At 41.8% G+C, this 21,690-nt stretch overlaps 1 pseudogene; it reads right to left on the bottom strand.

Moving 5' to 3' along the window:
* Positions 1–210: 210 nt before the first annotated feature.
* LOC139423659 (myosin heavy chain, fast skeletal muscle-like) lies at positions 211–19,503 on the bottom strand (annotated as a pseudogene).
* Between the last annotated feature and the right edge of the window lie 2,187 nt (positions 19,504–21,690).

The raw sequence follows: 21,690 nt of genomic DNA, 5'->3' as shown, positions 1-21,690 counted from the left end.
TACATCCATAGCTCAGTCTGAGAATTTGATAGAGGTTACATTTCCCTAGCCTCATCCCTCATCCTTCATCCCTCATCCCTCATCCTTCATCCTTCATCCCTCATCCCTCAAGAAAAGTTACCTCTTTGCTCGCTCCTTTAATTAAAGTACAATATTTTATGGTATGAAAAAACTGTTTGCTGAGTAATAAGTCCACAGTCACAAAGGAAGTGTATGTAGATCCACATGTTTTTAATCAATGCTCAACATTTCACCATGAAAATCATATTTTATGCATCACAGGAAAATGGTAAGACTTTGATCTTCAATACTTTGGTCTTGTTTATTCAGCAACTTCTTTACCCTGTAAGAAGAAATAAATAATATAATGGATCAGTAACAATAATGAACATGATAAATATATGGATAGAATATAATGGATCAGTAATAATAATGAACATGATAGACTTGGATAGAATATAATGGATCAGTAATAATAATGAACATGATAAATATATGGATAGAATATAATGGATCAGTAATAATAATGAACATGATAAATATATGGATAGAATATAATGGATCAGTAATAATAATGAACATGATAAATATATGGATAGAATATAATGGATCAGTAATAACAATGAACATGATAAATATATGGATAGAATATAATGGATCAGTAATAACAATGAACATGATAAATATATGGATAGACATGGAAAGAATATAATATATCAAGCATTTAGTGCTCAGTGCTCAGCTTGGATTTTCAATTTTGAAGTACCAACAGAATTAACCTTTCATTTTTTTGCCCTTCCTGAAATGTGCTGCTTGGTGATCTTAAATACAGCTGAACCAGTGTAAAAGGTCTGTATTGACCTCTGTGAAGACTGAATCATAGGTGGTGTTGATGTGGTCATATCTGAACATGAGTCAGGTACAGGTCTAGCAGCAGTTCTGTACCTTTCCAGAGTCACGGGTCTTGGCTCTGAGCTTGTTGACCTGAGTCTCAGCAATGTCAGCACGCTCCTCAGCCTCCTCCAGCTCATGCTGAACCTTCCTGAACTTAGACATGTGCTGGTTTGCTGCTTCCTCCTGGGTGAGGAAAAGAGAGGAAGAGCAGAAGATCAGTATTTAAAGTTTGAAGCTTCAGGTAGGAAATTAATATTCTGTTTTTAAAGGTATTTAAAAAAACAAATACAAAAAAGACAGATTTAGGATAATAATGTATACAGGGAGCTGGATGATACAGCAGAGGAAGTGAGTGGCAGAACAGGGGATCAAACCACTGCCTCCAGCACGATCACTAGACCAGCCCCTGGTGCAGCAAATTCATATTCACATTCATATTCTCCTTTAAGTTTGTAATGCATAGGAGACACTCATAAATGTGCATAATTTCATCAGCAATTGCTTGCACTATCAATTGTCGTTGTTGACTGATGTGCTGGAGCAACACTTACTTCAAACTAAATTGTATGGACATTAAGTATTGTAATGTTTACTAGGGATAAACATTTTATTTTTTGAATTTCTGCATTCAGAGTATTTGAATGCACGTCAAACTGTATGGACATGAAGTTTTGTCTGTGACTCACCGCTTCCTCAGAATGCCTCTTGTAGGCCTTCACTTTCATCTGCAGCTTATCTACCAGGTCCTGAAGTCTGTTAACGTTCTTCTTATCCTCCTCAGTCTGTGGGAGAAGATCAAATCACTGTCAGTATAGTTTTATACACAAACCTGTCTGTGTAAGTATCAAGTGTGTGAAGAATGCACTTTCTCTTACCTGGTAAGTGAGCTCCTTGACTCTGCGCTCATACTTCCGGACTCCTTTGACTGCGTCTACACCTCTTCTCTGCTCGGCCTCCACCTCAGTCTCGAGCTCACGCACCTTTGTGGAACAAATACATTCAGGCATTTGTTTGAGGTGGTGAAACAAATCTTTGTAAAACAGAGGATGAGTCTTCTACCCAGTCAAGGAGGCACAATTGTTGTCTTTCATTATGTACTTTTCCAAAGTGGAAGTGGTTCCCAAAGTGGAATTTACACTTAAATTTGTTCATGAATATTGCTAGCAACAACAGATGAAACTACCAAGGATCTGTGGAACAAGATTAGAAGGTCCAATACAATACAATGTAATATTATTAATCCACTATTTATGTTCTTAACCCTTAGATGTACAACATGGGCATGGGTGGCTCACAGGGATACTGGTCGGCTCACTATTCCAACAATTATTTTTAAAAATTAAACTCAATTCTTCTTGTAGTTATAATTTTTTACTTGACCGATTTTGTCGTGCATTTAGCAGTGCATGTTGCAGTACCAGTATGGCCAATAGAGGCCGCCACTCGCCTGTTTGAATGTAATGAGTTTGCCACAGCAAGACAGAAGCACCGACATAAATACATTTTTATGTCTTTATTTTTAAGGTAAGCGAGTGTGAAAGCACCATATTCTAGAGAGTTTTGTTTGTTAAGATGTTATGTTTTCATGTTTTTATGAACTTAAGAAAATCCTGTAGCCTACAAGCTAATTTAGCCGTTAGCCTTCTAGCTGGTAGCTCCGCATAGCAACGCTAGCTTCCCTAGTAACGGCCCTTTTGCAGCAGAGTGTATGAGACATATAGCTGATAGCGATCTAGAGAGAGAGAAAAATTAAACAACTGTAACTAGATGTAAATCAAATATTACTATGAGATTAATTGGATCAATGCGTGTATCAGAAATTTGTAATATTATTATTGAATCAATGAATGAAATGTCAGTTTAGAAGAACTTTACAAGCCTAAATGAAACAACTAGATAAATACATTTTTATATTTTGACTTAATTTGAAGGACTTGGCTCCAATTCTTCTCAACTCCACAACATAACAGTAACATATTCCCAATGTTTTGGTTTTGAACATAATTGCACTGTAATTTATGCTTTAAAACTGGAAAATATTCCCTCTGATGCCAAGAGAGGGGACTGTCAAATGTTCTTTCCCAGGGGCCAAGACCTGATTATTCCGACCATGCACTGCTGAAGTCATAGTAAAACTGTGTGGATAATATTTATATCTCACTCTAAAGTAAAGTGGGTTCTGATATTATGAAGGGGTCCCTGATGCAAAGACATTTGTGAACCCCTGATCTAGATGGGTTAATGAGAGAGAAAGTAATTACAAAATGCTCCAGTGTATTTTACATGATCAAATACTTTTCCAGCAATCAGTCTTTCAATCCACCCTAATCCACCCTGCTGATAACTCACCCTGGACTCCAGTTTCTGGAGCTGCTTCTTGCCTCCCTTCATGGCCAGATTCTCAGCCTCATCCAGGCGGTGCTGCAGGTCCTTGACTGTGATCTCCAGGTTCTTCTTCATCCTCTCCAGGTGAGAGCTGGTGTCCTGCTCCTTCTTCAGCTCCTCAGCCATCATGGCCGCCTGGAAAAGTAGTTTGTTTAATTTAAGGACCAATTGGCAAAAATCATAACGTTCCTCTGAGATCTTTGTTGTTCTTAACCAGCCCAGCTACCATTTCTCTTGAGGACAAATCAAGTTGATGTAATTCAAAGACTCACATCAGTGATTGCCTTTTTGGCCTTCTCCTCTGCATTCCTGGCCTCCTGGACGATGTCGTCCACCTCTCCCTGCACCTGCACCAGGTCAGTCTCCAACTTCTTCTTGGTGTTCAGAAGGCTGGTGTTCTGAAGGAGGAAACAATACTATTTGTTTAGCTCTAAAGAGAATTTACAAGATTGAAATGATTAAACTCTCAATGCAAGCATTGTTGAATTCAAGGTGTGTTTAAACAGTATGCTTGGTTGGAAATGGCTTTTGACCCATACCTGGGAGTGCAGCAGTCCAACACGCTCGCTGGCGTCAACCAGCTCAGTCTCAGCCACTTTGCGGCCTCTCTCTGTCTGCTCCAGAGCAACTCTCAGCTCCTCGATTTCAGCCACCATCAGACCGTTTCTGCGCTCCACCATGGCTGCCTGCTCCTTCATGTCTTCTGCGACACGGACGGCATCATCAAGGTGCAATTGGGCATCCTGGGGTTCACAATGACATACGTTCATTAGGACTTGTGGAAGTAGGGGTGTGTTAAGGGAATTTTTATCAATGATGACTAACTATGTATACATTTCAATCAGGACTGACTAGTCCAAATGCTATTATGTACTGTACATGTATGAATTTTCTCTCTTGCTCCCATTCCCAATTGTATATAATGTAGTCAGGAGTTTAGAACAATGCTTTGGTACAAATTAATGAACTATCTCCAGATGGCAGGGACAGACTATCTCCAGACTGTCTAGAATGCTTATCTACACTGACTGACCTTGGCTTTAGGCAAGGAGGGAAGGCTTGAGAGCTATAGGGCCTTTCTACCAGTGTCAAGAAGAGATAGAACGTTTAGAAAATGCTGACGTCATTTTCAGTTTATAACCTGTGGTAAAATGTGTATGAACTCAGTACTCTCTTGAATTAAATGCTGTTACCTGACTTTTAAGACCGGGGATCTGTCCATTCTTATAAAATAAGAGTCTTACAAACCCTTAATGCATTGACAGAGTGTTTAATTTTGATTGGGAATTAAAACAGAGGAATTTAGAATTCCTTCAACAGGGTGATAGGATGGGTGATAGAAATGTTCACTGGGAAGAATTTCCCCAGTATCGCTACCTGTCTATAGTACATTGTTCACTCTATTCAATTCCTCTGTTCTATTCTTTTCTACAGATTCACAAACAAATCCGTCTCCATGTTCAGGTTTTGGGGCTTGATGTCCCTTTACCTTGAGCTGTCCCTGGACGTTCCTCAGCTGTTTCTGGGCCTCAGCGGCCATCCTGTTGGAGTGGCTCAGCTGGATCTCCATCTCGTTCAGGTCTCCCTCCATCTTCTTCTTCACCCTCAGGGCATCATTCCTGCTCCTGACCTCAGAGTCCAGGGTGCTCTGCATGGAGTCAACCACCCTCTGGCTGTTCCTCTTGATCTGCTCCATCTCCTCGTCCTTCTCAGCGATCTTCCTGTCCACCTCACCTTTGATCTGGTTCAGCTCCAGCTGCACACGCAGAATCTTGGATTCCTCGTGCTCCAGTGTTCCCTGGACAAACAGAAGCAGTCAGGCCAATTGTGTTCAATATATTTGGATGTAGGAATTAAATATATATGACTACAAAAAACTCCAATACAGGGATCATTGGACTGTAGCTGGTGTTGGTTAGTTAACACTGCTTTCCCGATCAAACAGCTGTAGTTTGTACCTCAGCCTCCTCCAGAGCGGTCTGGATCTCAGACTTCTCTGTCTCCACAGTCTTCTTGGCCTTCTCCAGTTCATGGATGCTCTTGCCAGTCTCTCCGATCTGCTCAGTCAGGTCAGAGATCTCCTCTGCACACACACACACAAGAAGATTAGACTTGGGGGGGTTTCAGTGGATATGCCAGTGATCTGAATTTGACATTGAATCATATTAATAGTTCATTAATTAACATTACCTCATAGCATCTTGCAAAAATAATTGCCTACCATTTGGAATATTCAAAGGAATACTGTCTATAAGTAAAACAATATATGACAACTCTGAAATGGTGTAATAGTAGTTTTGATGATTACAGTTCCCTCCATTTTCAAAACACTAGTCAAACATGGGCCAAATAGAACTGCTGTCAAATACTCACGTTGCAGGTTCTTGTTCTCTCTCTTCAGAGTCTCCAGATGATCCAGAGCCTCCTCGTAGGAGTTCTTCATCTTGAAGAGTTCAGTGCTCATAGAGCGAGCCTCCTTCTGAGCTCCTTCCAGCTCAGCCTGGCCCTCCTCATACTTCTGCTTCCACTCTGCCAGAACCTAGCGAAATACATGGGATTTTCATTGGAAGTCATTGATGAAGAGTTTTGAATCAGAAATATTCTACAATTTTACTACAATTGATCATATAGCAGTCAGTAAATATCAGCCTATGGTAAGGTTTATTCATTTTCACCTTGTCAAAGTTCCTCTGCTTCTTGTCGAGGTTGGCGGCCAATGCGTTGGCTCTCTCAACATCAATCATGAGGTCCTCCACCTCTCCCTGCAGCCTCTGCTTGGTCTTCTCCAGGGAGGCGCACTTGGAGTTGGTCGCCTCAATGGTCTCCTCAGCATCCTGCAGACGCTGGGCCAGCTTCTTTCTGTTGGACAACAGAGGGTGGTTTGATGGTGTGAAAGATATGTTACAATACATATTGATGTAACATTTTCTCAGAGCCCTCTATCACCCTCACCATCCACACCATATCTGAGATTTTCTGTTGCGTGCGACTCACTTGGCCTCCTCCAGCTCCTCTGTGCGCTGGATGGCATCAGTTTCATACTTAGTCCTCCACTGAGCCACCTCACTGTTGGCCTTGGACATGCCGCGTTGCAGCTCTGCCTTGGCCTCCTGCTCCTCCTCAAACTGCTCCCTCAGGAGGTCACAGTCATGGCGGGCAGACTGAACACCGTGGGCCAATGCGTTTTTAGCCTGTGAGAAAGAAAGACAAAGAGAGTTGTGAAAGATAATAAAACAAATTATGGTAGAAGTCTCTGAGGGTGGAGAGACAGTAGGAGTCTCTGAGGGTGGTGAGACAGAAGGAGTCTCTGAGGGTGGTGAGACAGTAGGAGTCTCTGAGGGTGGAGAGACAGTAGGAGTCTCTGAGGGTGGTGAGACAGTAGGAGTCTCTGAGGGTGGAGAGACAGTAGGAGTCTCTGAGGGTGGAGAGACACTAGGAGTCTGAGGGTGGTGTAGTCACCGTCTATGTAAAGATATGGCTCTAAACTCTCCATTTTGGGTCCCTTACCTTGACCTCCTCCTCAACCGCCCTCTTCAGCTCCTCCACCTGCTGGGTGAAGGCCTGTTTTCCTCTGGTCAGCTGAGACACCAGGGCTTCCTTCTCCTCCAGCTGGCGACCAAACTCACCTGCAGGGACAGAGGAACATCTTGTTAATAGGATCATTGTTTTCTAAGATTGAATATGGATTCTGAGGTATCATAGGGCAATGTTAGGTGGTGAATAGTACAGTAGAAACTATGTGGATATAGCCCCTAATACATGTTGTGTTCTACTGAAGGAAAGCATTGGCTTGTTGTTCATTGTTGATGGTACCATTTTCTGTCAGGAGTCTGGCTCTCTGTCCGCTGATGTCGTTGACCTGGCGAACATTCTCATCATTCTTAGTCTTCAGCTCGCTCAGCTGGTCCTCAAGAGTACGGCACATCTTCTCCAGATTGCCCTGTTAGTGAAACATGTTCCATCATTACTTTATATATGTGACTCCTGTCAACTTCAGGTCACTTGAATGGTAATGTAGTTGACCCTCCTCAACACTGCTTGATCAAAACATCACTACTCACCTTAGCCTTGGCGACGGCCTCCATGTTGCTGGAGAGGTCATCAATCTCCATCTTGTACTCGCTCTTCTCCTTCTCCAGCTTCTGCTTAACGCGCTGCAGGTTGTCGATCTGCTCCCCGAGCTCAGCCACACTGTCGGCCTGCTTCTTGCGCAGAGCGGCGGCTGTGGCCTCATGCTGCAGGGTGGACTCTTCAAGATCACGACGCAGCTTCTGGAACTCAGCCTCACGCTTCTTGTTCATCTCAATCTGAGCAGCAGTGGCGCCTCCGGCCTCCTCCAGCCTCTCGCTGATCTCCTCAAGTTCCCTGGAGAGATCGGCCCTCTGCTTCTCAACCTTAGCCCTGGCAGCACGCTCAGCCTCAATTTCCTCCTCCAGCTCCTCAATACGGGCCTAGAACAGGGGTAGGAGCAGGGGGATGAACACTACAGTTGAAACAATTGAAACTCACAAAATTCTAATAAAACACCATCTTCCAACATTCTCAGCCATCAGAAGCCACCTGGAAAAATGTGTGTTACCAGAATAATGTTGTTCAGGAAATGATTCAAGTCTGTGCTTTTCTGTACTGGAGCTTATATCCTGTACTGTACCTGGAGTTCCTTGATCTTCTTCTGCAGCTGAGCTCCCAGAGACTGCTCATCCTCAACCTTGCTGAGGAGCTGGGTGGTCTCAAACTCCTTCCTAAGAAACACAAACACGTTGATTGCAGAGTTGGTTTTGGTTCGATAGTGTAAAGGGAGAGTATCATACCGTTCACTTTTCTTTAAAGAGTCACATGTAAATAATAATTCATAATTACAAGAATTAGTCAAGAACAACCATAATAGCAGGTAATACTGTAGTCATTTGTTTGTGTTTACTTCTTGATTTTCTCATCAGCTTGCTGCTTGTCATTCTCCAGGTCCATTATGGACTCCTGGGCCAGTTTCAGATCTCCCTCCAGCTTTCTCTTGGATCTCTCAAGGTCCATACGGAGCTTCTTCTCTTGCTCCAGAGAACCCTCAAGCTAGAAGATAAAAACACAAATATTGTTAAAATCTAAACAACAGAAGATAATATCATCTTACATACTACCATGGCCAAAATGTCAAACTCCACTCACGTCGTCCACTTGCTGTTCCAGCTTGGTCTTGGCCTTGGTCAGAGTGTTGACTTTGTCCTCCTCTGCCTGCAGGTCATCCAGTGTCTGCTGGTGGGCCTCTTGGAGGGCTTTCTTCTCCTTGGTCAGCTTGGCAACACTCTCATCCATAGACGCCATCTCCTCTGTCAGGTTTTTAACCTGTAAATAGCCACAACATAATTATACTTCACCATAAAGGTGAGATTTAGTTTAATATATGTTGCATTCATTTAATTTAGATTAGAAATGTGTGAAACAATTTCTGCACTTTAGATTCAACACTAGATGGCAGTGTTCACCATGCCAGTGTACTGAATGGAAGTCATAAATGAGGGGGAGTAGAACATGCAATGAATGTTGGGAGTGCTGAAGTTCTACTATTGTGTCATAATATTTCTTGCCCCCATATTACAACTTGATTTACCTTTCTGTTAAGATATGTTTTGAGTTTAATAATGTTTAGATTATTGTTGGTTAGACTGTCTATAGTAAGACACAAAACCTTGTTTTCAGTGGCGTGCTTCTCCTTCTCCACTTTGGCCAGGGTGAGCTCCAGGTCATCAATGTCCTTCTTCAGCTCAGAGCACTCATCCTCCAGCTTCCTCTTCTTGGCAGTCAACTCAGCATTGATCTCCTCCTCATCCTCCAGCCTCTCGGTCGTCTCTTTGAGCTTGGCCTCCTGCTGGATCTTGCTCTTGATGAGCCCCTCACACCTTTCCTCAGCATCGTTCAGACTTTCTCCTTCCTGGTTTCAGAACAGGAGTAAACAAAATCAGAGGCCTCACTTTGTGTATCAAAATATACATTTTAGTCAAAGAGGTCAGAGCAAATCAATAGACATTCATGAAATACATAACGTGGGTAATAAAACTGTGTTAGCCACATCCTTTACAGTGTGTTTATATGTGTGTGTGTATTCATGTGTATGTAAATGTGCCCTTCTGAAGGTCGTTGCTGACTCACAGATGCGACTTGGAGCGCCAGGTCATTCTTCTCCTGCATCAGGGACACCAACTTCTCCTCCATTTGCTTCTTCGTGGACAGAGCCTTGGCCAGATCTGTCTTCATCTTCTCATAGTTCTCCTTCATGTTGGCCAGCTCCTTCTCAGTCTCAGCGCTCTGCAGCAGGGGCTTGATCTTGAAGTACAACTTCATCCATGGCCAGGTTTTGACATTCATAAATGAGCGGATGTTGTACTGGATGGCGAAGACAGACTCTCTGTTCAACAGAAAGGACAGATGGTGAGTGACATCCCAGTTCAATGTCTATTTTTGATTTATATTTGGTCTAACGTGAATTCAACGTGAAAACAACGTGAAAACAACAGAACTGTCACCATGTTATTGGATTTAGGTTCAAAGTTGAGTGGAAAAAAAGACAATTCCCATTACATTACATTACATTACCTTACATTACATTGATAACTTTTTTTCAAATCCAGGTTGTTTCAACGTCATCACATTTAATTTGGGGGTTGAAATGACCAGTGGGATGTTTCATAAAGCTACATTCTGGGAGTCGAAGAATAACTAAATGGAACCCCAACCACTGTCTGTTTACAGCTGAGGGAGGGGGCAAGGACTGACAGATTATCATTACGGGAATCGAAGAATAACTAAATGGAACCCCCACCACTTTTTGTATACAGCTGAAAGGGGCTTGGGAAATGTAACCCCTCTTAAATTCAAAGACAGTGCTCTAAATGCGAGGACTGACAGATTATGCTAAGCTCATGAGACATTTTTATATTCTTCAATAAGGAATGGGTTAATATCACACATTAAAAGACAATTGAACAGCCAAATCCCAAACTGCAGCTATAAAGCTAGAATCCTTAGTTGCTACATCCATTTCTGGACTAAATGAATGAACCCAAAAGCTTTAGTAGACCATTATAAGATGTACTTTCTCATTCTGAACAACTCACAGCATATACAGTATGTAATCATAATGCATTAGATACAGGTGGTTGACAGAAAGCTTTGCCAAGATGTCTACTATTCCTCACCTCCTCTCCATCATCTTGCTAAACTCTCTCCTCATGAGGAATCCACGGCTGAGAGCCTGGACCATGCCGACCAGAGTGGCCAGCTTCTCATCTCTCATCTCCTCCAGGACACCCAGCAGACCGGCTTTGAAGAACACCTGAGACACAGGTTAACACGGTCAATGGAACCACAGATAGAAAGGCTTGAATCAAAAGAGGGGAACAACACCACTAGATTGATTTAAACAACATTAACTTTGCAACGGTTACAAACAAACCATGTGAGAGCTTGTTTCTAAGTTGTTAGTTATTGTACAGTTGTAAATGAATAATGTACACAGATGCAGATAACTGCAGCCATACCACTCTAACACAATGCACATGATGATAAGTTTAGTTTCTCTTCTATACTTGTGATGTATGACTTTGAAGAAAAACAGTACAATGTTTTTCCACCTTTTCCATTAGTTAAATGAAGAAGAAAGAACATAAGGATGGATAGATCAACTGGAGAGATTTTATACGGTATGGGTTTAAATTATTATTCAAGTTGTGTTTTGTTGTCAGATTTTTCTGTTTTTTTTTTACTGACCTTGGTGTGTCCAAACTTGTAATCCTCGTGATTCACATCAATGGACCCAAGCAGCTTCTCAGAAGCCTTCTTGTTGTCCATGAACTGGCCCTCAGGGATGACACTGGCATTCAGTACTTTGTACCTGAATGAGAAGACAGTTTTAAAATATGCCAAATTGGGGCCCTCCTGGGTGGCGTAGTGGCTAAGGGCGCTGTACTGCAGTGCCAGCTGTGCCACCAGAGAAGAGACTCTGGGTTCGCGCCCAGGCTCTGTCGTAACAGGCCGCGACCGGGAGGTCCGTGGGGCGACGCACAATTGGCCTAGCGTCGTCCGGGTTAGGGAGGGCTTGGCCGGTGGGGATGTCCTTGTCTCATCGCGCACCAGCGACTCCTGTGGCGGGCCTGGCGCAGTGCGCGCTAACCAAGGTTGCCAGGTGCACGGTGTTTCCTCCGACACATTGGTGCGGCTGGCTATATTGTAAAAGTTTATGGTAAAAGTGCTTTTTGGCTTCTAAAGAAATATGTGTATGAAGGAAATAAACCCAAACCTACTGTAAAATATGGTGGTGGAGCTTTGATGTTATGGGGCTACTTTACGTCAACTGACCTGGGGGCCTCGTTAAGGTCAATGGCATCATGAACTTTACCCATGACATTTTAGGCAAAAACCTGGTTGCCTCAGCCAGGAGGCTGAAACGTGGCAACGGGTGGGTATTACAGCAAGACAATAACCCCAAGCACACATCAAAATCTAAAATTAATATTTTACTATGGCCATCTCAGTCTCCAGACTTGAACCCCAATTGAAATCCGGTGGTTTGAATTAAAGAGTGCAGACGATGGATATCAAGGATCTGGAAGGATTCTGTAAGGAGGGTCCAACATCCCTCCCATTGTGATCTACAATCTCATACAACATTCTAGAAAAATACCATTGTCCTCATACTGAAAGCAGGGGTGCCAATCATGATGAACCCTATCTTGAATTAAAATAAGAATTGTTAAACAAAATCTCTTTCTCTGAGTATGAAATAATAAAATTGTCACAAATGTTTGACCGTACAATATAGCTCAGTATCAGTGTTATTTGATTCAGTCTTTTCTGCTCATCTTTTTCAAGAGTGCCAATCATTTCTCTCTCTCTGTGCGCGCGCGTGTGTGTGTGTGTGTGTGTGTGTGTGTGTGTGTTTGTGTGAATGTACCTCTGCTTGAAGTCAGCATAGATGATTCTGCTGGGGAAGCCCTTTCTGCAGATCCTGATACCCTCCAGTACACCATTACACCTGAGCTGGTGGATAACCAGGAAGTTCTCCATCAGACCTGGTAAAACAAACCAAGTCTCTTTTAATACTCATAAACAGATTATAGATTGGGATTGTTAAGGTCACTGATACTGTACTGATAAGATGACATATTCAAGTCAATATTTCTTGTACCTGGAGTCTTTGACTCGTTGGGGATCAGGCAGCGCACAAAGTGAGGATGAGTGCTCCTCAAGTTGGTCATCAGCTTATGTAAGTTCTCCTGTAAGAGGGTTACAAACCATTTTCTCAGACATCATTTATGATAATCAATGCAACTTTTGAAGGACTGAATATGCAGATTTCAAAAGCTCACCCTGAACTGGGAGGACACAGTCTGCATGGAACCACCCTTCTTCTTGCCTCCTTTCTTGGCTTTATCTGTTAAAATTGGGAAAATTAAAAGATAACTAGAAAAGTATATTTCCTAGAGCGGGTGGAATAAATATAATAATAATAAGAGAATGTAAGAAATCTAGAGTGGTCTTGTCTTCAGCAAGCACACTATTTATAAACCAGAGAATCTCTGGTTAACTTCACACTTAACTAGAGGCAAATGCTGCCAATCAGATTGTGTAGAATAACACCTATTGTATGATTAAATTAACCCAGTAATAAACCCTGAGAAAGTGTGATACATTAAAAGACTCAAGAACATTTGGGTCTGAGTTGTAACCAGTATTTAGTTAAATATTGTGACATGATGCTAGTCTTACCCTCAGGAGGGGGAGGGGGATACAGGGCAGCCAGAATTTTCACTCCTGACTTCCCGTACAACTGACAAACTGAGTCGTTCAGGGGGTCCTTGTTCTTCTCCAGCCACCCAGTGATGTTGTAGTCCACAGTGCCGGCGTAGTGAACCAGGGAGAAGTGTGCCTCTTGCTTGCCTTTGGCAGGCTTGGGCTTCTCAAACGACTTTGTTTTGCCAAGATGCTGGGAGTACAGCTTGTCCTTGAAGGTGGTGTCTGAAGACTTGGGGAACATGCACTCCTCTTCAAGGATGGAGAAGATGCCCAATGGCTTTACGAAAAGAGATATCAAATTAGTGATATTTCCATTTAGGATCACATTCATTCCTTTAGTAATCATGCTGTTATAGGATTATATTCATTTAGAGGCACATAATAGGAAACATATTGAGATCTCAACAGTCAGATGCTGATAATATCTCACACAGCGCTCCATTTGAGCTTTGCTGTTGAGGTCCATTATAATCCTCACAGACATCTTACCTTCTCAATAAGCTCAATGCAGGCAGCCAAGTCCATGCCGAAGTCAATGAAGGCCCAGACGATTCCCTCCTTCTTGTACTCCTCTTGCTCCAGGACGAACATGGTGTGGTTGAAAAACTGTTGCAGTTTCTCATTGGTGAAGTTGATGCACAGCTGCTCCATGCTGTTGTACTGTTGATGAAATTTTAAAAGGGATAATTTCATCATACAAGATTGCAATCAATCTGAATCACAACTAATTGTCTTGTTCTGGTCTCATACTCACATCAAAGATCTCAAACCCGGCAATGTCAAGCACACCGATATAGAACTGCCTTGGATTCTTGGTGTCCAACATCTCATTGATACGGATGACCATCCACAAGAACATCCTCTCATAGATGGACTTGGCCAGAGCACTGACTGAGTTATTAACCTGCAATGATAATACCTCAAATTAATACATGAGATGTTGACCATGTGTAGTGATCAGGTGATACAAGCTTGGGAAAAACATCACTATTCAAAAAAAGTATAGCACTCATCCCCACGAAAATCCCTGTTCTCAGAAAATGGTAGATTCTGTGTTTGGCCGCCTTACCTGAGCCACAGTCTGTCCCTTGGTCACATACTCGTTGCCGACCTTCACTCTGGGGTAGCACAGAGCCTTCAACATCTCAGCTGAGTTCAGGCCCAGCAGGTAGGCAATTTTATCAGCCACTGGAGAGAGAACCAACAACAACAGACTCAGGGACACAAGATCAATTGTTTATGATGTCATACTGACAAAAATAGTTTGGCACAATCATATCCGAATGTAGTATTTTGGTCTCCAAAAATGATCTCCTGCCTGACTTTCATGTGGCACTGTCTGTCTTAGGTGTTCTATTTCTATGTTGGGGAATGGGACTAATGCTCTACATATTGTATATCTATGAGTGGGACTCACCCTCTGTGCCGTCTGGCTCGGCCTGCTCCTCACGCTGCTTTTGCTTGAATTTCAAGTTTCCATGGTGCACTACAGCTCCTGTCAGCTTGTAGATGCCAATCTTCTCTTCATTAGTGAAGCCCAGGATTGTAATGGCATCCTGGCATTAAAGAGGAAGTACAACAGAGATTAACTGCACAGTTGTTTGCTCAGTTACACTACAGTTCTGGGCTCAGTCCAGAACCAATGGGATGAATAGATATGACTCTGTGCCAACACATTAGTGATGGAAACACAAAAGGAGTTTTACACAGTTCCACAAGGAACTTAGCTCTCTTGTGGAAGCCTTATATGGCGAAATGTGAAGTTATGAAGAGTTGCTTGAGGCACATGCCAAACTAACAGAAGTAATTTGTCCCGTGTAGCTCGGTTGGTAGAGCAGGACACTTGCTATGCCAGAGTTGTGGGTTCAAATCCCACGGGGGACCAGTATGAATATGTATGCACTCACCAACAGTAAGTCTCTCTGGATAATGGAGTCTCCTAAATGACTACATTGTAAATAAAAAATCATAAATTCTCAGCTGCTACCAACTTTTAATTGCACATAGCATTCAGTGTGTATGGTGGTCCTACCCATTCTATATGTAGACTTTGGTTAACCCTTTGTTTGACTCACATCTGTGGCATCCAGCTCGTCATTGTCATTAATGCTGGCCACAGTGATTTGTCCCTGACTACACATGGGGAAGTCGTAAGGGTTGGTGGTGATGAGCGTCATTTCTGTGGACAACAGAGAACAGCTTGTCAGTTAAATCTCTTAGAATTCTGCTCTTAGAATCCTACCTTTACAGTATCTCTCCCTCCTTTACTCAATAGATGGACTCAATGATACATGTAGTATATAATGAATAGCATAAAGAGGAGACTGAGACTTGTGGACTAGTGCATCACAGTGTATTACTCTATAGATATTTCCCAGAGACCTGACTCATGTCTAGATGCCTTGTTACCTTGGATGTAATCATTGTAATAGTATTATTAGTGTGGACTATGAATATTTTTTAGAAGTTCCACAGATGGGGGTGGGAATAATTTCCCCTAAAACTCTACTTTGTCGTACCAACTATCTCAGGTTTGTGGCCTGTCATCATCTGGAAGAAGATGTGGTAGCCTCTCTCATTGAGAAACAATCAAAACCAACTCACAGGTCTCAATGTCAGCTTTAGCCAGTTTACCAGCTTGGAAGTGAATCCTGATGAATTTACCCTGTTGTAGAGCATGGGGATTAAAAATAGGTCAACAAATAATTCTAACATTTTACTTTGATAAACCCTTTAATCTTTACAGTTTGTTGGCCATCATGATTTAACAAAAGGGAACTACTGAAATAAATGTTTCCAATATAAGGTAACTTCCACAGTATGCCCTTCATACTTACAAAGCGAGACGAGTTGTCGTTCCTCACTGTCTTGGCATTACCGTAAGACTCCAGCAGAGGGTTAGCTGCAATGATCTGATCCTCAAGAGACCCCTGATTGAGACAAACACAAGTTGCTCAAAAACTGGTAACATGGTCAAGTTCGTTTTTCTCTATGACTTGAACAAATTTCTTGAAACATGATTCACAGCTGGAAAAATTTTTGCTCAGAAAACCAAACTGAAATAGCATTAAAAGTCAAACATAAGAACAACCTACCTGCATTTTGTTGGGGTCTGCTTCCTTCTTGCCACCAGACACTGCAATGGTGGCAAAGTACTGGATGACACGCTTGGTGTTGACAGTCTTTCCTGCACCGGATTCTCCGCTGGTTTATATGACAGAGAAAGAGGTTTCGTTACATGTTTGAGATTAAAATTTGCTTTCACTAAGAAATAGCATTAACATTACACCGTAGTTACAAATATTTCCACTCATTGATTCGTTATTACACATAGCCTAATGCTCTAATCTTTCCATAATTTAATGTATTTCATCCCACCAAGTGACGCAATTTATTACAATAGATACACTTTCTCAAGTGACATTTTAGTAAACAACTTACGTAATCAGGATGGACTGGTTCTCCTTATCTGGAACCAAAAAACACATTGCTTATCATACTCAAAACACATTATGGGGCATTATATAGTTCATAGCATCATCAAAAAATGTTTTTCGGAAAATGTTCCATTCAAGTGAATCAGACATTGTAGTGAAAGCGTTGTGAAAATCAGATATTCCAGCAAACTGTTAGAAAACTGTTGAAGTCTGAAGTATATTTTAACTTCCATTGATGCATCCATCCATCAGCACTTATGGACTTTAAGATCCATATACACTTATCACAACTATCTATCCATCCATCACAACCATCCATCCATCACAACCATCCATCCATCACAACCATCCATCCATCCATCCATCCATCCATCACAACCATCCATCCATCCATCACAACTATCTATCCATCCATCACAACTATCCATCCATCCATCAGCACTTATGGACTTTAAGATCCATATACACTTATCACAACTATCCATCCATCCATCACAACCATCCATCCATCCATCACAACCATCCATCCATCCATCACAACCATCCATCCATCCATCACAACCATCCATCCATCACAACCATCCATCACAACTATCTATCCATCCATCACAAACATCCATCCAACCATCCATCACAACCATCCATCCATCCATCACAACCATCCATCCATCCATCACAATCATCCATCCATCCATCCATCACAACCATCCATCCATCCATCACAATCATCCATCCATCCATCCATCACAACCATCCATCCATCCATCCATCCATCCATCCATCCATCCATCCATCCATCCATCCATCCATCCATCCATCCATCCATCCATCCATCCATCCATCCATCCATGGGAGCTTGTACCAATCATCATGAACTGAAAGGCGTTGTCAGAGACGGAGAAGATATGGGGTGGAGCCTCCATCCTCTTCTTCCCTCTGTAGGCGTTGACAACCTCTTCGTCGTACACTGGGAGCCACTTGTAGGGGTTCACCGTGGCACAGAAGAGCCCAGAGTAGGTCTGGAATAAAGCATAATTAATTTAGGAGATTAACAAAGTCAGATTGAAATGTACCTGGATTTATGTGAGAATGTGGGTGTACTGTATTGATATGTTTTGGTTTCTACCATTCATGTATGTGTGTGTTTATTATCTTCATGTGTGTGTGTGTTTGTATGTGCAGGTTTCTTACATAGATCATCCATGCTGCATAACGCTCTTTGAGGTTATACAACACAGAGGCTTCATTCAGGTAGGTCATCATGGCCATGTCCTCAATCTTGTCGTACTTAGGGGGGTTCATCTCATAGATGTCTGCATCTTTGAACTCTTTTCCTTCCTGAAACAGTCAGAAATCTAGATTACACACAGATCAAAGTGGACATGACTGAATGCTTTTTGCTCATTAAATACAAGTTGAATCATTAAAAAAATGCATATCCACATTAATCCAACTACTTTGTTATCACCCACTGACACATAACTGGTGATTGTTGACTAGTCAACAAAAAACAATCCATGTCATTTTTTAATAGCAGCGATAAAAATGATGTGTTTGAAGGTTATATTCTGCTTGCCAAAAAATGCAAATGCCAATGTGTATATTTACTTAATTAGAGAATTAGAGTAATTACACAAACTTGACTTTGAATAGTTTTCAGATCAGGCTTACCTCCTTACTACCGTCAGGTTTGGTAACTGTTACAGTACACTTCCCTTCAGCCCTGGCAGTGATCAGACCCTTAAGGTACAGCTCCACCTTGTCTGTCACATAGCAGGCATTCTTTGAATCAAAGGGTGCGGCTTGTGCCTCAATCCTTTCCCTCTCAGGCTTACGGAGGTATATGGCAGCCTTGCCGTAGATTTGCATCTCAGCGTCCGTACTCATGGTGACGGATAACTAGGAAAGAGATGAAACAAGGAACATGATTGACTCTGTGGTGCTTCCTCCCCAGTCAACAGAGTTAGGTGAGTAGTATCTCTAACAGAATATTCTCTCACTTTTTATGTGAAGAGTCAAACCATGTCTCACCTTCTTTTTCCCCTCCTACAGATGAATGTGTACTTCTTGGAGGACCCTGTGACACGTTAGAGTGTTGTGAAAACACACAAGTCATTTAGCCCCGAAGTGGCATTACAGCCATGTCAAATTCAACTACAGGTGCAACTGGTAACTTTAATTTTCCTAGTGACAACTCACTTTAACTACACATTCTGTCAAGAATTCAAATAAATTCCCATAAAACCCAGATACATTCTAGAACACCAACTCACTTTACTACACATTCTGTCAGGAATTCAAATAAATTCCCATAAAACCCAGATACATTCTAGAACACCAACTCACTTTACTACACATTCTGTCAGGAATTCAAATAAATTCCCATAAAACCCAGATACATTCTAGAACACCAACTCACTTTACTACACATTCTGTCAGGAATTCAAATAAATTCCCATAAAACCCAGTTACATTCTAGAACACCAACTCACTTTACTACACATTCTGTCAGGAATTCAAATAAATTCCCATAAAACCCAGATACATTCTAGAACACCAACTCAATTTTCTACACATTCTGTCAGGAATTCAAATAAATTCCCATAAAACCCAGTTACATTCTAGAACACCAACTCAATTTACTACACATTCTGTCAGGAATTCAAATAAATTCCCATAAAACCCAGTTACATTATAGAACACCCTTTCAAGTGCAGGAGCACCTCTTTTGACTGTAAATGAAAGTCTCAGATTTGAAGTAAAATACAAAATAAAGAAATACATATTTTTAAAATTTGCATATTCAATTGAAGCCAATTGAAACAGTGCAGTTAGCCACCTGTCAGATGCTGAGTACAAAGATGAGATAAATGTAAACATCTAAGGAGGTGGAGAGGTCTTACCACAGAGGAAGAAGGTATCTGACTTATGGATGCTGGGGCCTCAGCCTCCTTATATCTGTTTGGAAGTGCCAACCAGGCAAAAGTTAATTATGGACCACTCTGGGAAAGGACATGAATTGGATGAGAGAGGTGTTTATTTCTGTGTCTCACTAGCACCTCCCACTTCCAGGAGCACCACACTCCCATGACATTACTTTTTAATGTCATATTTGTCTCTGAATTTAATTTCACTGAGTTTACGTAAATGAGAGATGTCATTACTAATAATTATGACAATATCAAAAGTTTAATTCATCCCAATGTTACTTCTACTGAACCTCATATACTGTAATGGAGTGAGTCCACGTTACTTCTACTGAACTTCATATACTGTAATGGACTGAGTCCATGTTGCTCCACTACAACTAAAATAGTTTTCATTAAGTCTAATCTGACCTGATTTAGTTCCATTTTAGTGGCATTAATCCTCATCAACAACTTTATATATATGTTTACCTGTTATTTATATTGTTTAGCTTGTAAACACATCTGAACTGTCTCCTCACCTCATGCTTGTGTTGTAGATGGTCGTTACCTCGTGCTTTGCTCACTTTGATTTATCACCCTGGTGGAACCCTGGTGGAACCCTGGTGGAACCACATTAAATTAATATTTACATCTAGAACAGAAACATTTAGGCTGTCAATTAAAGCTCATAAAACGGTTAAATCTAATTTGTAGTTAAGTTATACCTTGTATATACATACAAGTATGTGGACATCCTTTCAAACGAATGCATTCGGCTGCTTCAGCCACATCCAATGCTGACAGGAGAACACAGCCATGCAATCCCCATAGACAAACATTGGCAGTAGAATGGCCTTACTGAAGAGCCATCATAGGATGCCACCTTTCCAACACGTCTGTTCATAAAGTTTCTCCCCTGCTAGAGCTGCCCCGGGTCAACAAGTGCAGTTATTGTGAATTGGAAACGTCTAGGAGCAACAACGGCTCAGCCGCAAAGTGGTAGGCCACACAAGCTCACAGAACGAGACGGCTGAGTGCTGAACCGCGTAAAAATAGTCTGTCCTCGGGTGCAACACTCACTACCGAGTTCCAATCTGCATCTGGAAGCAACGTCAGCACAATAACTGTTTTTCAGGAGGTCATGGTACACAAGCCTAAGGTCACCATGCACAATGCCAAGCATCGGCTGGAGTGGTGTAAAGATTGTCGCCATTGGAGGAAAAGCGTTTCTGGAGTGTTGAATCACACGTCACCATCTGTCAGTCTGATGGACAAATCTGGATTTGGAGGAGTCCAGGAGAACGCTACCTGCCTGAATGCATAGTGCCAACTGTAAAGTTTGGTGGAGGAGGAATAATGGTCTGGGGCTCTTTTTCATGGTTCGGGGTGTGGCAACAGTTTGGGGAATGCCCTTTCCTGTTTCAGTATGACAATGACCCCGTGCACAAAGCAAGGTCCATACAGAAGTTGATTGTTGAGATGGGTGTGGAAGAACTTGACTGGCCTGCACAGAGCCCTGACCTCAACCCCATCGAACACATTAGGGATGAATTGGTACACCGACTGTAAGCCAGGGCTAATCTCCCAACTTCAAGTCCCCGCAGCAATGTTCCAACATCTAGTGGAACTCCTTCTCAGAAGAGTGGAGGCTGTTATAGCAGCAAAGGGGAGACCAACTCCATTTTAATGCCGATGATTTTGGAATGAGATGGTCGACGAGCAGGTGTCCACATACTTTTGGTCATGTAGTGTATTTATCTAGAGTTTGATAGTCGATATGAATCACTTTAGCATCCCTTTGACATTTTAAGTAGAAATTGAACACCAATATTGCATTACAAAAGCCTGTTATATTAAATGAAATGCTCTGATTTCTAATATAAATAAAGACTTGCTAAAGTGGCAAAATGCATTTAGGAATGTCCCTGTGTGGACCCTCTGTGACTTCTAGGAAGAATTTAACCTTCTTAACCCCAAAATGTCTCCCAAGTTTTCAACATAATTGTATCATTGCTAGTTGCTTTGTTGCTTTGACAAATACATTTTGGAAGAACATTTTAATTGAATATTTTAATATGATGAATCTGTTATTCTTTTTCAAAACAAACATTGAACATCTAATAGTGACATCTGTGTGTAAAAGCAGGTGAGCTGGTTCTCCTCTTTTTGGCCATGTTCTGGTGTTTTGTGGTGGAAAACGGAATGCATCGAGCATAAACACGTCAACCCCGTTAGCCTTAGATAGACAGGCTTAAACACGTCAACCCCGTTAGCCTTAG

The sequence above is a fragment of the Oncorhynchus clarkii genome, chromosome 13 (genome assembly GCF_045791955.1).
Source record: "Oncorhynchus clarkii lewisi isolate Uvic-CL-2024 chromosome 13, UVic_Ocla_1.0, whole genome shotgun sequence".
Lineage (NCBI taxonomy): Eukaryota > Metazoa > Chordata > Actinopteri > Salmoniformes > Salmonidae > Oncorhynchus > Oncorhynchus clarkii.
The sequence above is the reverse complement of the archived record's forward strand: the minus strand, read 5'-3'. Positions and strand labels throughout refer to the sequence as shown.